Genomic DNA, 15,725 nt, shown 5'->3' on the forward strand with positions numbered 1-15,725 from the left:
CCAGGCTTCACTGTTAGGTGCTGGGTTACAATATTATACCATCTTGAGAGGCCAGGAAAGGAAAACTTCCCCTTTGCCATTCTGTTTGGAGATAACAGAAAGATCTTTTTGTACCCTAAGTCACATCAAAGCCAGCCTATCTGGATTTTTAAAAATTTGAGTTCTCATTTGAAAGTCTGTGTTCTTGGGATTACAGGGCCAGACTGGGTATGAAAGTGTGTAATGAAATGAAAATAAATAGTAACATTTATTGAACACATCCTAATGTATGAGATATGTTTATCGGGTGCTTTCTATTACTAGCTCATGTAATCCTTGATTTAAAGATATCAGATTATTACCCTGCATTATAGATGGAGAGATTTAGGTTAGATAAATAATATGCTCAGAAGTTAGAGGTTGTAGTGATACAGCCAGAATTTGAAACCAGGCCAACCTGACTCTAGGTATGGCTCCTATCTGCCAGACAAGAAAAAAAAAAAAGAAAAGAAAGAAAGAAAGAAAGAAAGAAAGAAAGAAAGAAAGAAAGAAAGAAAGAAAAGAAAGGAAAGGAAAGGAAAGAAAAAAAAGAAAAGGAAAAGAAAAGAAAGAAAAGAAAAGAAGAAAAAAGAAAAGAAAAATATTCCCAGTACTCACTCAGGTTCAGGACCTTGAGTGAGTCATTTGGCTTCTCTGGGCATCAGGTTTCTCCTCTATGAAATGAAGGTAAATGACACTATTGCTATAAACCTCTTTTCAGTTCAAATATTCTATGATATAAACGCCGATCTTTAAAGATTTTGGACTCTGCCAAAATCAAAATTCTCCTACTCCGTCTTATTCTCCTGTTAGTGTCCATCTCGTGCTACTTTATTCTTCTGTTAGATACATCAGTCAACAAGCGTTTGTTGAGTTCCTACTGAACACTAACCATGGTCGTCTCCGGGGAACAATGCAGCAATGACTGTGTGTGATCCCGAGCCTCTTGAATCACCATTTTAATTGGTCATGATATTATTACCTATTTTTTTCTAAACACATTCCCAAAGACAACAATAGGATACGTTGGACCAATGGTCTTCAAAATGAGACTTGACTCATCCCTCATTTATACTGCGTTGAACGTTGGAGCCAATACCAAATCAGAGACATTTCTTCCTGTTCTGTCCACTGTATGCAAACTGGCAACATTTCTCCACTGCTGCCAAACTGATAAATTTTTCAACACTTAATGTAAAGCAGTAGGAAATCATTACTTTCCAGGATCTGGGTATCTCAAAGGATTTGCCCAAACCATTTAAAATCTTTCCATCAGGTGGTCTGGGAGCACCATTGTTGGGGCATCTGGGTAGCTCAGCTGGTTAACCACCTATCTTCTGTTCAGGTCATGATCACAGGGTGCTAGGATGGAGCCCCTCAACAGGCTCCCTGCTTGTTAGAGACCCTGCTCTTCTTTCTCCTCTACTTGTGCTCTTTCTCTCTCTCTCAAATAAACAAATCAAATATTAAAAAAATAAAGCTAAGATGTTCATCTTAGCTGGACATTACTTGGTATCAATTCTGTAAGTGTCTGATGCTTTTTGTTTTGGCAGGCCCCCAAAGTCTTGATAGCCCCCTCAAAACACACTTGAATGAAATCTTGAAATTATCAAGGAGGGTAAAACATTTCAAAAGAAAAATGATGGTAGTAAATGTTCCCAACTGACTTGAGTTTTAATAACTCAAATGACATTACCATACTTGAGGATAATAGGAGGATAAATGGGTATGTGCTTATAGTTGATTAAATGTTAGTACAGAGTTTTTCCACGAACTTTTTCAGAGTGCTGAATCCTATTTTTTTTTTATAATACCAGGATTGGGGTTCTGTATTTTAGAATAGTTGTTTGCAGCAGATTGTACATTTTGTGAAATCCCCTGACTATCCTTGAAGGAAGTTAAATAGTCTGTGGCATATAACAATCTACTACTCAGCACTTAACAGAAATGTTCAAGAAGGGTTTACAATTAATTCCTATCACTGGTTATAACTTAGAGAAAAGGCTGGCCACAAAAGTGAAAGACGCATGGGTTTTTTTTGGTGAGCCCAGTTACCCCATTTTAGAATCTTTATTAGTCCTCATTGTTTTTCTGCTACTCCTCCATTAAGTACCTAACGTATTCCCCCCTCTTTCAATCCCAGTAAAACTTGTCATTGTATTGTATATTTAAGATTAAAGGGCATTTTTTCCAAGAGCATTCATTCAACTACTCTATCAGTCTCTGTCCTTGTAGAGTTTACAGTCTTAAAATATTATTAAAAATCTTATTTGCTGGAATGAAGATTTTTTTTTCCCCTTTGGAAGTTTTGGAAGTATTTATAGTTATCTTGTTTTGGTGGTGTTTTGGTTCAACACATACTTACAGAACAATTCTTTTTTTAAAAAAATCATGCTTTGGGATCCCTGGGTGGTGCAGCGGTTTAGTGCCTGCCTTTGGCCCAGGGCGCGATCCTGGAGTCCCAGGATCGAATCCCACGTCGGGCTCCCAGTGCATGGAGCCTGCTTCTCCCTCTGCCTGTGTCTCTGCCTCTCTCTCTCTCTCTCTGTGTGACTATCATAAATAAATAAAAAATTTTAAAAAATCTAAAAAAAATAAAAATAAAAAAATCATGCTTTGAAATGGGCACTAGGGATGGAAATATGTCTAAGCTATGTTCTATATATTCACATATTTTACACTATGCAAGACAATGTGCATGTAAAGTTATGATATGCTAGGTGCTGGGTTGAGACATGTATGCCTGGGATTCTATGGGAGCAGGAGGGGTAGTTTCTAAGGAATGGTGTGAAGGGTTAATCCTTGAGATGAATCTTAAAGAGGAATAGTAGTTAGGACCATGGATAGGCTGCAAATGAAAAGAAGAAACTTCAAGCAAAAAGAAGGGCATAAGCATTGGCAAGTGTGCCTGAAAATAGGATGGAGTGTTCCAGGAACCACAGGTAATTCACTCTTATGAGAACTTAAGGGTACAGGGCAGATTGTCAAGATATAAGACAATACTAAAAGCCAGGTGTAAGACAGTTGAGTTCTCATTTGACAGTATTATTGAATGATCTCACTTGTGCAAAAAGAAAGCTGTCTATATACATGTTTATTTGTTTATTGTATATGCACTGAACATTTCTGGAAGAATATGTAAGAAACGAGTGTTGTCTCTTGGAAGTGAAACTAGGATTAGGGGTATGACCTGAAGAAATCCCTGCTGTACTTCACATGACCTTCTGAGTTATTTGATTTATCAAAAAAAAACTCATGCATGTTTTATACATTTACTTTAAAATGACACACACGCACAGAAAGAAATGACGCTGGAATATGTATGCTAAGGAAATGAATACTAATCTTGAAATGCAGAAAACCTGCTAAAGGTTTTAACTGGTGCAATGTTTTGCATTTCAGATAGATCATTCTGGAAGTTATGTGAAGGATGAAGTAGATAAGGCTAAAATTGGGGGCAGCAATCCTAGGTAAGAAGCTAAGAGGGTGTTTCAAAGTCCAGATGAGAGATGATAAATACCTAAAGCAGAAGAAGAGTGGCCTTAACAATGGAAAGTAAAAAAAAAAAAAAAAAGTAGAAAAGATCAAGCAGAAGTATATGAGTGGGATTTTGTAACCAGTTAAATGACAGAAGTTAAGTATGCAATGACCCTAGGATGCCCTGCAAGGTCCCATATAGAGTGATAGGCACATGTGGTACCATCTTCCCAGAGAAGGAACACAGGAAAAGAAGCCCCAACCATCCTTTTCACCACTGAAGTCCATCTGTTTCCAGAATTAAAAAACACGAAAGAGCATGTTATTATAAGGTACTTGTAGGGACATTGGGGTGGAATATTGGAGATTGGAACTATCCTGGAAAAGACTAGTTCTTTGGTGAGTCTTCTAATTCTGTAAATAAAGCAAGTTCTATAGGGGGAAATCCTGGGGTACAGAAATGTGGTGGCTGAAATGAGCCGGTTAGAGACATGGGGAAAGGGTGCTAGCCAAAGACAGAATAGAGGACAGTCAACTTTAATCTCTAGCCATATTGTTTTTTCTCTAGGAGGACCTAGACCCTAATAGGATATAGAACATACTTTTAAATTCCCCCAGGGAAGTGATCTTTGTACTTTTAGTTGCCTTTCTAAAACCAAATAGATGGGAAAAAAAGATGTGTGGAGAACTTACTTACACAGCATCTGTTCTCTTCTCTACCACGTCCCTAAAATGATTCAGAGTCCTTCTGGAACACTGTGTTTCCATGTGAAGTCATGTGAAAGCACTGTGAGTTCCTGCAAAAAGTGTATTTGGTGATGACATGAGACTGGCTATAACAGAGCACAAGTGAGGCCAACAGCATGCTCTGAGAGATGAAGTTCAGCTATCAGCAAATTAACAAGTGACTCCCAGGAGCTTTGCTGAAGAACCGACACATTTGAATGGCCTGGTTGGAATGGTTTTTTGTATTTTTGTGTTTTTAAAATTTTTTTAAAAAAATTTTTAATTGGAGTTCAATTTGCCAACATATAGCATAACACCCAGTGCTCATCCCGCCAAGTGCCCCCTCAGTGCCTATCACCCAGTCACCCCAACCCCCCGCTCACCTCCCCTTCCACTACCCCTTGTTCATTTGTGGGAATGGTTTTAACCAAGAATTCAACAAAGCCCTGTTCCTCACAAATGTTCTCATAGAAAGGGGATAGCTATTTAAGCCAAGTTGTATTCTTGTATTGTATTATTAAGTTTAGAGGAAGAACACAGAGACGTGGCTAGAGAAATGGTCTCAAAAAGAAGAGGGTTCTTAGATAGCTAATAGCAATCAGCTATTATTCCATCCCTACATCCATTGAAAGAAGAGTATGGTTTAAGGTACTTCACATTCAACAGGGAAGTTGGAAGCTAGATGCCTTACTCTTGTTCCTGAATGGATTAATCAGGGAAGTTGCTAGAAATGATTCCTGTTTGAATGAGAGTGTTATTTGGGATCCTTCCTGAAAGCGGAGGAACAGATTTGTTGAAAGCTCAGGTTCCCTGCCTACTCTAACCCTCTGTGACTCATGGGGAGATTTTTTTTTCTTTTTTTCTTTTCTTCTGATCTATTATTTCCAAAGGAATGATATACAATTCTCTAGTCAAGAGGAACAGCTTTGTGGTTTCCATAGAGACATTTCAATGACATTTAGTTGAAATCCTACCTGTGCCTAGAATATTTCTCATGTCAGAGGCCATCATTTCTCCCTCCTACCACTTGCAATCCTTCTCCCACTCAAATGCATCTAGATCTCCTTTAAAACCCACAGGAAGTCATCTTTCTTCTATAGGACCTTTTCTGTATCCACAATAGAATTATGCTGGAGAAAGAGTATATATGGCATGTAAACAAGACTCCCAAAAGGCAAAAGATCCAACATAACATAATGATTATCTTTTAGTCCATAAAAAGTTTTTATTGGCCTTGTCTTTTCTGCCTGTACTATGTAAGCTCCAGGAAGTTTAAGATTAAATTCTTTATGCTCTCTATGTAGCTCATAGTATATTGCAGGGACTTAGTAATATTTTATAATCCCAACGGATTATGAAATAATTTTTCTGGTCATACAGAAGTGTTAGTAATGGCAGCATTTAAATGTATTAATTTAGAAATTAATGGTTTCTCTGTCAGTTCTACCTTATGCCTTCATCTGAAATTTTCTTCTAGGATGATCATGAATGAGGAGCCGTTTCTATAGAAACAAGTTTATCACATGGCACAGCCAGTTTCACAGACACAACATTGCTTCATGACAAATACCAAGGCATGTATACACACACACACACACACACACACACACACACGTGCATGCACCCCCATAACTTTTCATCAGCTTTAAAAAATAATGACTGCTTTTCATTTCTCAAAATGTCATTTCCGTACTGGCACCTGGACTATCAATATTTCTGGAAACATTTAAGAAATTGTTAAAGAACAACTTGATGGATGACTATAAAGTAAATGACATTTAATAAGAAGGAGAATCAAATTTAACAGGTGGCATATGAAAAAGGGTTCCTCAGCCAATGTGGAGAGGTCTTGAATGAGGTAAGTTAGGGTTTAAAAGATAGCCAAAGAACTTTATTAAATTTTTAAATATAAAGTCAAACATATATCTAATCCAGAAATATATATATATATATTTAATATGTGTGCTTATAATCTACCCACCTATTCAGTTATTTTTGCTATAATTGTGTCCTTGCTGCTACAAGATAAGCTTGCTTTCAAATGTCAACTTTTGTCTGGAACTTCCACACAGTAATTTGCCATAATCAGTAAATGTGCTAAATCCACTACCATGTTAAGTGGTGATAAAACATTCTTTCCAATGACATCACCACCCCTCTGCCCACCCCTCAGACACACACACACACACACACACCACCATTCAGCACATACATCCCAAAGAAACAACTGAAAGAATAAAGTTCCAGTTCAAACTGGTGGCTGAGTTGAGGCTGATGAGAGAAGACAGAGAAGATTCACCAGAAAGTTTAATTGGAATATAATTGAATATATCCAATTTGTGTATTCATATGATTGAAAACTTTTGGCTGAGTATCATGAGAAGTTTTGAAGTTAGAAATTGGAGGAGGAAGACAGATTGAAAGATTCGGAGAGTAGAAAGTACTCATAAAACTGGAAAATGATATTCGGTCCTTGGTGGGTTGTTGGCCCATCTCTCCTACACACCTATGCTAACAACAGTTTGGCAGAGCTGTGCTGTCATGAAATTGAAAGGGGATTTCATAAGCAGAGTCTCTGAAATTGTGGAAGGACAAATATCACAGATTACACCTGCCCTACAGTGTTTGAGATCATTGTCATGGATATATATATATATATATCTTGATAAAGTATGTTTCCGCATAGTCACTGTGCAACTTTTCCACATTTTAAAGGATTTGCACCTTTGGTTCTGCAAAATGGACAGAAATAGGTGAACTCAACTTCAAACAAAGCAGTTGCTATTATTTTTTTCCAATACTGTTCGATCTTACCAAGTGGAGGTTTGTTTTTGAATCAGAATATGGGATTCTGTTGGTATGTAGGTGGGAAACACGAGCTTAAAATGCCATCATTAGATACTGATACCCTCAGTTTTAATTCCTGCTGAATTGCAAATAAGCTGGAGAGGAACAACAATAATGCTCGTTTTTAATTCCTGTCCATATACCAGAGTGTGAAAGAATGGTTGAGTAAGAGAACAGGCTTGCTTAAGACGCAAGGGTTGGAAAAGGATACAAAGAGAGGAAATAGGAGTTATTTCATACTTTTCTTTAGAATCAGCAATTTTCTCACTTTGGGAGCCGATATGAAACAGCTAGAAAAAGTGGCTGAGGTGTGCTGAGACAGCATTTGGATTGTCCACACTGATCTTCTGCACTCAAAATGCATGTTGCTTGATCTGACAGCAGTGCTCAAAATTGTGTAACCTAAGATGTGAAATCAACAAAGTCACCTCCATTCTCTGGGGGTGCACCATCCACACTGATGAGCAAGGTGATGATAACATCTTGTGTTTTTAATTACAAGATAATGTCTTGTAGTTTTAATAACTTTGTAGACAATGAATCTTATAGTTAAAATCAGTGCCTAGTGGGCAGCATACTGGCAACTTTTTAAGTCCAGACACTCCCCATCTGGTGTATATAATTTTGGTTTTTCTTCTGAAGTACATTCCCCTTGAATGTGCTTCTGTCAAGTTATATTTGAATAATTTTAAATCACTTTAAAATGTCAGGATGATGTTGTATCCTAATTTATACTCTCAAGCATAAATCTTATGACTTAAGCCCTTTGATGTTCAGTTCCATGTAAAATGGAAATAATAATTTCTGCTCCACCTATTTCAGGGAGCTGTGAGAATCAAGAGAGATAAATCAGAGACAAATACATGCTCTGTATATGTGATGTATAAACTGTAAATTACTATATAAATATTAAGTGATGATATTTTTATTATTTTACCATTATCTCCAAATCTTGTCATGAATTTCTCCCTCTTTAATGCCAGGACGTCAGGAGTAACATGAATTTACATCATGCATAATCAAATGTAGTGATGTTTTTGTTTAATATTGGGATTTTCCTCATACCTGTTGAAATGTATAGTACTTCCAATTTTGAAACTATTTTGTGAGAGCTGAGAGAAAGAAATTGGGAAGACTGTGTCCACTTTGTCTTAGCTCTCACTCTAAGACTTCTCAAACAAAGTTTCAATCTCTGTGTGGTCTTCCCATGCCTCTCTAATTTTCGTATTTTGCGTTACTCCCTGGTATGTGTAAGAAATAGGATGTATGGTTTTCCGTGGGCTTAGCCTAGGGATTAGGGCTCTGGAGTTGACTTCTTTAAATATAGCCCTCCACCTATGGGATCTGTTATCTTGGCATTAACTCTAGAATAATCATATAATTTATGGTCTAAACATGCACTTTTGAGAATAAAAGGGAGCACTATTAATATTACCTGGGACATTCTCCTGGGAAAGCTAAGATTTATGATCATTCTATGACACTTAAAGTCTGAATTTTTTCATCTTTAGAAAGTGGATAAATGATACTTTCTTCTTATGTCATTAAAGATAAAATGTGATCATGTGTTTCCTGGCCTGGGGGAAATATTGGTTATTTTTAAGCTGATGCTTCTTCTTTTTTGGGCACTTACTGTGTACGAGTATGTCAATATCAACAATAGAACTAGGTAGAGTGGGTGAGATAACCTAATTAGAGTTTTTGCACTAAAATTTGAGATAATCAAATAAAAACATCATAAATCAGCTCACTTTTGCTTACCAAGAACTTCATAAGAGTTAAGAATTATGAAGGGTTATTGAAAAGTGTAGGATTTGCTTTATTCCTTCAAGGAACAGCCAAGAATCTGACCAAGAAGAAGGCAAGTTGAGAGAAGGTAATTGTCTTCATGAGGTCATAAATGAAGCACTGAACGAAGCACATAGCACTGAAAAAAGGGCCCTGAAGATAAGATCACACCTCAGGACATCACAGAGAAAATGCAACCATGCTAAGATGTTCAAGACAAGATAATCTACGTAGGAAGGTAATGGATATTCCAGGCAGGGAAAATTAGAACTAAGAAGACTTAGAGAAAAGATTACCAAGAGTACTCAGAAAGTGAGAAATTCATTAATAAAATTTTAATTTTAAGGCTTGGAAAATTATTAAGTCATCTTGATAATGAAATTAATGCTTATTAAGTAGGTATCATTCTAAGTACTTTGCAGTTATTAACCCATTTAATCTATAATGTAGCATATGAGGTATGTGTCATTATTATTTCTACCTTACGGGTAAGGAAACTTGAGACAGAAAAGTTAAAGAACTTGCCCAAAGTTATACAACTAGTAAGTGATAGAGCTGTGATTTGCACCAAGGTCTGTGATTTGCATGCCAGATCTAAAGATTTGCCTTCAGAGTCTATGTGTGGTAGTTAGATCACTAAATCAGCCAGATCTTAAAACATCGTTTTTTTCTAATAACATTTAAACACAGGTTTCAAAGATTAGGAAACATGATTAATAGGTAGCAAAATGTGTCCTACAATGAAATGAATTAGCAAATGACATTACTTAGCTCAGAGTTACACTGTGTAAAGATTGAGAAGCTTGATTAACATCTTTAGATTATGAAAATGTTGGATCCATTCACTGATTTAAATCACATTGGACTATTTCATGCAAGGTGTCACTTACAGTGCTGTGTAAGGTACTTACTGGAAATAGAAAGAGAAAATGGATTTGATGCTGCCTCTGAAAGAACTCAACTTGAAAAAAGAAGAAAAGTTTAGATTGGACATAAGGAAGAACATCTTGACTGTAATGAGTGAGAAGATGCTGGAAGGAGCTATGAAGAGTATCTGGGAAGTGTCCATCCTTAGAAAGCCTTAGAACAAGAAAAGATAATTATATCTGTCCCAGTTGGCTTATATGGCTCTTCTGTCTAAAGGCAAGAGGGTGACACAAGAAAGAGCATTTCTCTAAGACCCTTCCTGATTGATAAATTTGAACTTCTAAGATTTTTACTTGATGCCTACAAATAATCCATTGTAAGATCCTCAAAATTCCCCACATTTTTATTATCTTGATAGTATATATAGTTAAGAGGATTACAACCACACACTCAGAGGCAGTGACAGGGCACTTGGTTGGGCTGTCATTAATTCAGTGGCTCTTTCTGGAACAACTAACTTCTTGACCCTATAGTACACACTCCTCAAACTTATATCTCAGAAAAAGTTGCCATGTCACTAACCTTTAGGGTAGTTAATGAAGAAGAGATTCAGGAGATACTAAATCTTCAAATGCCAAGGGTTTCCTGTAATGAGAGTTTCTTAAAGATTGTGCCTAATGGGAAGCCTGGGTGGCTCAGTGGTTGGGTGTCTGCCTTTGGCTGGGGGCGTGGTCCCAGTTTAGGGATTGAGTCCCATATTGGGATCCCTGTGGGGAGCCTATTTCTCCCTCTGCCTGTGTCTCTGCCTCTCTCTGTGTCTTCCATGAATAAATAGATAAAATTAAAAAAAAAGATTGTGCCTAATAAGTGCCTTCTTCTTTTTTTTTTTTAATTTAAGATTTTATTTATTTATTCATGAGAAACAGAGAGAGAGGCAGAGACACAGGCAGAGAGAGAAGCAGACTCCTCTCGGGGAAACCAATGTGGGACTCGATCCCAGGATCCCCGGATCATGCCCTGAGCCAAAGGCAGATTGCTCAACCACTGAGCCACCCAGGTGCCCCTAATAAGTACCTTCGGCACAGGGCAGGCTGAATAAAATTATGTCGAATTAAATTGAAATATAATGCATTTGATTCAAGTCTGTATATACATTACATCAATATTTAGTCCAGGAAAAAAGGGGGCAGCCCTTAATACTATGAATAGAAAGTTATTAAAATATCATGAGTACATACCATGTATTGGGCATCAGAATAAATATTTGAAATCAGTTTGTACAAGAGCCACCTGAGATGGGACTATTTCCTAGCCCTCTTTCACAGATAAAGAACTGAGAATAGGAAGGTTCATGGACATCTGTGATGGAGTTGTGTTTAAAGCTCAGGCCTCTTTGACTTTGGAGGCATACACCTAACCTCCTCTATTGGGTTTTGGGACCCAAATCCCATGTGTATATACGTGGGGGTGAGGCCCTACACATACAACAATCAATTCTCTGGGAACCAGCTGGGTAGCCTACAGTTCAACTCCAGTCTGACACTGTCTACCCAGAGATCTCATCAGGTTCTCCAGGTTAAGGATTCAGTCCTACAAGACTGTCCCTCGCTTCAGATTGCAGTCGCAGGCCCTGGTTGTTCTCCGTACTTCTGACTGACTGGCATTAAATCGGAGGTTCCCATGACCCTCTCTTTGGGTTTGATTATTTTTTGGTCTAGTGGCCGAGAGAACTCAAGAGAAACATTTTACTCAGTAGATGACCAGTTTATTGTAAAAGGATATAACTCAGGAATAGCCAGAGCAAAGAGATCCATAAGGCAAGGTATGAGGAGCAGGTGCAGGGTTTCTGTGTCCTCTCCGGGAATGCCATTGTCCCAGTACCTCCAACGTGCTCACCGACCTGGAAACTCTCCACACTCCATCCGAGGAGTTTCATAGCAGAAAATAGGGTGGGGGTGGGGGCAAAGACCAAATATGTAGTTCTTTTTTCTTTTTTAAGATTTTTTTTATTCATATATTAATGATAGAGAGAGAGAGAGAGAGGCAGGCAGAGACACAGGCAGAGGGAGAAGCAAGCCCCATGCCAGGAGCCCGTCGCGAGACTCGATCCCGGGATCCCAGGATCACGCCCCAGGCCAAAGGCAGGCGCTAAACCGCTGAGCCACCCAGGGATCCCCAGTTCTTCTTCTTATTTTTTTTTTTTAAATCATAGTATCATATCCTCCTTCTCATTTTATCCGGCCATCAAATCTTTCCATTTTAGAGTTCACTCTGGTCTGAATTGTGTTATTACAAACAGATCTGTTGGGGCACCTGAGTAGCTCAGTGTTTGAGCATCTACCTTCGGCTCAGTTCATGATCCCGGGGTCCTGGGATCGAGGCCTCCATGGAGCTCCCCCCTTCACCCTCCCCGCAGGGACCCTTTTTCTCCTCTGCCTGCCTCTCGCTCTCTCTGTGTCTCTCATGAATACATAAAATCTCCTTAAAAAAAAATCTAAAAAATACATACATAAGTAAAAAACAAAACCAAAAACATCTTTTATTTCTCTCCACGAAGAGTCAGGCAGAAAAGATTCAAGCTTTGAATTGCAGGCCTCAAGATGCACATGGGCGTGGAAGGTGCCGGTGTTCCCGCCTCCCATCGGCGAGGCTGCAGGCCAGGCCTCTCTTGACTTAACGAGGGAGGTACAGCCGGACAGACCCTCTTGAACGTCGAAAATATCCTTTTTGGGGAACCGTATGGGGCGTCCGTGCCCTATGCCTGCAGCCCTACTGGCCCTGGCAGCTTGCACGACCCATCCTGAGGCAGCTCGGGGCTCTCTCATCAGCCTGGAGCCAGCACCGGCATCGAACACGAGGCCTATTTCGTAAGACGGCGTTGAGCGGCCCTAGCCGCTGCCAGGGAGGAACAGGAGGGCCCGCGCGGGGCCAGGGCGCCCGGGGTCGCGGCCGCTGCAGGTGCGGCCGCCCAGCCCCGCCACGGCAGTCTCGCGACACTCGCAGGGCCCCGCCCCCCAGCCCGTGAGAGCCTCCCAGTGCGGCGCCTCCCGGAAGTGCTAAGCGGCGTTTGCGCGAGGCCCTAACGTCGGAGGACGCTAAGTAGAGACCTCGGAGGTAGAGACCTCGGAGGTAGGGACCCGCGCGCGCGCTCCGGGGGGCCGAGCCCCGTAGAGCCCTTCCGGGCGCCGAGGGAAGGGAGAGCGCGGTGGTGCGGGCCGCCCGGGCTCTCGGGCCGCCGTCGGGGGACGCGCGGGTGGCCGGCCGAGCAGGCGGCGATGCCGGGGCCCGTGTTGGAGCCCAAGACCCGGGAGGCCTCCCGCCCACGAGGGCCTGCCAGCTGGGAAGGGAGACCCGCCCCGGGCGCGGGGCGCGGCGTCGACGGCACGAGGGGCCGCGTGCGGACGGCTCCTTGGGGACGCCGGGGAAGCTGATGCGACGACCCCTGCTGGGAGCGGAGGACAGCAGAGGCTCAGGTATATTTAGCTCTTCTCCTCCCCCTCCCCGCCCCACACCCGGAGAGAGAACTCAAACAGGGATGCGTAAAGGTCACGTCGCTTCATCACTGTCCTTTCAGAGACGGGAAATCACGTTATGAAATGCAGATGGCATCTCGAGGTTAAAATAGCAAGTTATTATTACCACACAGCTTCCAGGGGACATTTTTTTTTCCCCGTGGAGGGAGTGTGCCTTCACAGTCCATTTATTGTAGAAATTAAAGACATATATTAAGAGGTGTGAGAAAACAACAACAACAACAAAAACCAACAACAACCACAAAACCTCCCCAAAACAACCACCCCTCGGTTTCTCTGGGCTTCATCTAAACGAGGGTAATGGAAATAAAACCATCACGTCGCTTACTTCTAGGGAGAGAAAAGGCGAAAGGATTTAGTGCAGAACAGTGTATTTATAAAGTAGAAGACAGTCATGGAACAGTTTAGGGGAAAACAACTTGCCTGAAATAAACTGTTGTTTCTGTATTTCAAAAATGCAGAGTTAGGCTATTCGAGAGACCACTAAATTCTGCTGAAGCCATTACAGGCCTGCACGTTTACTTTTTTTGGGGGCACTAAATAAGGCATAATCCTGCCGCTCCCCAACATAGATCTTGCTGTATCTGTTCAGCCCTCGCAGCTGAAGAGTAATACGTGGCCTTCCGTCCCAGCGGGGAGTTCAGCGAGGACATGCCTCCCCAGGGTGGGTCTCCGGGTGGACAGATGAACGGACGTGCGCCCCCCCCCCCCCCCCGACCCCGGCGGGGCCTCGCGGAGCAAGTCGAGGCCGAACTTTCCGACCTTTGCCTCAAGGACATTGCTGAGTTCCTGGGGCTGCAGGGTGGGTGAAGGCGCCAAGTAGGCTTCAAAAAAAAAAAAAAAAAAAAGGTTATGATTTTAGGCATAATGCATTGGGGGTTTAATCGAGGTATGAAAATATGCCATTTCAGAATAATTTTGGTAATCGACATCATCAGACCATTATTTTATAACTTCTCAATTCCTTAAACTTCTGATTTTACTGGAGAGTTAGTAGAAAAGAAACACCCATGTCAGCCTATATATATTTATATATTTATATATTATATATTACATCTATCTATATATCTATTATATCAGCCTATATATCTATATATTATATATTATATCTATCTATATATAGATATATAGATGTGAAATGTATATTATATATAGATGTGAAAAATCATATATAATATATATTAATATAAATATAATATATAAGTATACAATAAATTTATAGATATATAAATATATAATATATAAACATAACATAAATATCTATATAATATATAGATATATAATATAAACATATATAGATACATAATATATAAATATATAATAAAAATGCCGATTATATATTATATATAAAGCCTATATATAAATCTATATATAAATATATGTATATTTTAAGAGATTGCAGCTAGAAGTTCCAAAGAAGTTATTTATTTATTTGTTTGTTTGTTTATTTAGGTGGGGGGGGGCCAGGTGGTTGGAATTTTCAGATACAAAGGGAAAAATAAAGGCCAGGGCAAAAAGTTCAGGGAAACAATTATTTCAATAAGAGTGTATAGAGATACCTGCCTATCATTTTTGTTGAACAGCTGCTTTGCAAACGGCTTGCAATAAGCAGACGTTCAGCACTGGGAGAAAGACTGTTTTCCCTCAAATTGCCTCCTTTGCATTGAAAAGCAAATGAACAACAAATGTTCAGTTCCATCTCCTTGACTCCTTGCATTTTTCCCTCCTTATTCTACATCAATGGAACGAAAATCTTCAATCACAAACTCAATTTCAGTATCATTGATCATTCCTCTCTTCTTCCATCTTTCCTTCCCTTCCGTGCTCTTTTCCCCTGTGTTTCCTTAATTTAGTAATTAACAGAGACTCATCTGACCACCATCTGTTCTGGAAAAGCAGCCTGGTGAAAAGCGTATGGGTTGTTATTTGGCCACCCGGGGTTCTGGCTCTGTCTTTGTGAGTGCTCTGTTAATTTCCTTGTTCTGTGCCCTGGGACAAGGGGGAACATGCCATTCAGACTCACTGAGTCTGCTTCTTTTTTCTCAGGCAGGGAGGCACCGTTGATGTCAGTAGGAGGATACAGCTTTGAGTTGCCCCTTCAGCTTTGCTGACAAAAGCAGGGAGGAAGGAAGTGAATATTGGGATTTCAAAGGCTCTACCAGTTACTCTGTGGTACTAAAGGGCAAGCCCCAGAATAACTGGCCCTTTGTGCAGGGGAAACATTAGTGAGCATTTGGGAATGCAAAATATGTCTAGAGTTAGGAATGGGCGAAGATCTAAAATTCTCTGGATCCCTGGGTGGCGCAGCAGTTTGGCGCCTGCCTTTGGCCCAGGGCGCGATCCTGGAGACCCGGGATCGAGTCCCACGTCGGGCTCCCGGTGCATGGAGCCTGCTTCTCCCTCTGCCTGTGTCTCTGCCTCTCTCTCTTTCTCTCTCTGTGACTATCATAGATAAATAAAAATTAAAAA

At 40.3% G+C, this 15,725-nt stretch overlaps 1 protein-coding gene across 4 annotated transcripts in view; it reads left to right on the forward strand.

Moving 5' to 3' along the window:
- GABRB1 (gamma-aminobutyric acid type A receptor subunit beta1) overlaps positions 1–15,725 on the forward strand; it is a 358,276-nt gene that overhangs the window by 6,412 nt on the left and 336,139 nt on the right. Inside the window, exon 1 of one of the 4 annotated variants that reach the window (XM_038556014.1) lies at positions 12,772–12,852. The exons of 2 other annotated variants lie outside the window; for them this stretch is intronic. The gene's annotated coding sequence lies outside the window, so the exon portion shown is untranslated. Of the gene's footprint in view, positions 1–12,771; positions 12,853–13,107; positions 13,197–15,725 lie in introns of those variants that run through there. One more of the 4 variants, XM_038556013.1, reaches the window with a different exon arrangement.

Source organism: Canis lupus, chromosome 13, assembly GCF_011100685.1.
Source record: "Canis lupus familiaris isolate Mischka breed German Shepherd chromosome 13, alternate assembly UU_Cfam_GSD_1.0, whole genome shotgun sequence".
Classification (NCBI taxonomy): domain Eukaryota; kingdom Metazoa; phylum Chordata; class Mammalia; order Carnivora; family Canidae; genus Canis; species Canis lupus.